We start from the raw sequence: 1,449 nt of genomic DNA on the forward strand, positions 1-1,449 counted from the left end.
GCGGCTCCCGGGGGAGTAGGCGGCGGGGCGGGCCCGGCCGGGATGGGCGGGGCGGCGAGACGGTGGGGCCGGCGGCCGCAGGGAAGCCCGAGTGGGAGCGGGGAAGCCGGCATAGCCGTTCTGATCGGAGGATCGGATGGTGCGGTGTTTACGTGGCTACACCGGGATTTTAGCTGCTTCCGCTTTTACGTGTCAGAAATTCAACCGTGTGATCTCACTTTCATTTCCAGTAAATTGGCACGTTTGAAAGAGGCTTAATGAAGAGGCGTGGAAAGAGAAGCACTACTTAGAGAAGGGGCCGAGTCGAGAATCGCGTGAGAAGCTACAGGTAATAACAGCGTTATAAACACACCTAAGCCCAAGTGGAATGAAGAATACAAGGAAGAGCCAGAAAAAAAATGTAAGATATTTAATGTAAAAAAAAAAAAACAAACCCAAACATACATGAGCTACGCTATCACATTTGACATTCTAACAGTTGCAGCTTGAAATAGCAACTTCAGTTTAAGGAAATCTCATCTTTGTAAATTTACAGTTGCCTCAGATTGCTTATAAAACAGTGAACAACAACAAAAAGACAGTATAACAGTAAGCTGTTATCATTTATTGTGATCACAGACAAGCTAGCAGTAGATAGAACTGGACTCCAATGCACTGCTGTGTAGGGAGAGATGTGACATTCAGATGCTGTATCGGTCTCATAAGTTTAACTGTCCGCAGAAACTGAAGTTCTTTTAATTTGTGTTATCCCATTCCCCCATCTAGTCACTATAACCAACCCTCAAAGCAAGTACTTGCTAGTTTGCCTCAGTGCCAGTCTTTTAATAGTCTTTGTGCAAAGCATGGTGTAAGAGAGGACCAGATTAATTCATCTGAAAGCAGATTTTCTTAATGTACATGACTGGACCATCTTAGTAACCCTTTGAGGGTAGTGAGGAATATATGTTTCAAATACGTGATGCTTCCCATCCTTTTCTTTAGGAGATTAATCATATCTCACATTTATTCCTATTACAGAGAAACTAGGATGAATAGCTCAGATGTAGATATCTAAAACATGGAGGAAACTGCAATGAACAGGGCCCAATATTTGTGGCGAACCATTCAGAAGCATTGAAGATTTTTATTTTAGAGTGCTTATACACGCACAACCCAAATCTCTAAAATCTAAGTATGAAATTAACAGGAAACTTCAAGTATGCAACATTGTTCTAAACACGAGAGAAACATATAATTACAGAATTCTCTTGGGAGTTTTTGGTGAAAATAGGCTGTGATTCATAGTAGCTGTTCTGTGCATTGACTCCATTCTGTGCACTGAATCATAGCATGTCTTCAGAACTGTATTTGAACAAGCAAGCTTTGGAAAAAAAAAAAGTAAGTATATCCATGTTTCTTGATTTCACGTCAGCTGATAAGAAGGAAACATCAGTCTTCGGAAAGGCAACA

The sequence above is a fragment of the Cyrtonyx montezumae genome, unplaced genomic scaffold, assembly GCF_038088225.1.
Source record: "Cyrtonyx montezumae isolate F1298 unplaced genomic scaffold, pur_monq_1.0 scaffold_3, whole genome shotgun sequence".
NCBI lineage: Eukaryota > Metazoa > Chordata > Aves > Galliformes > Odontophoridae > Cyrtonyx > Cyrtonyx montezumae.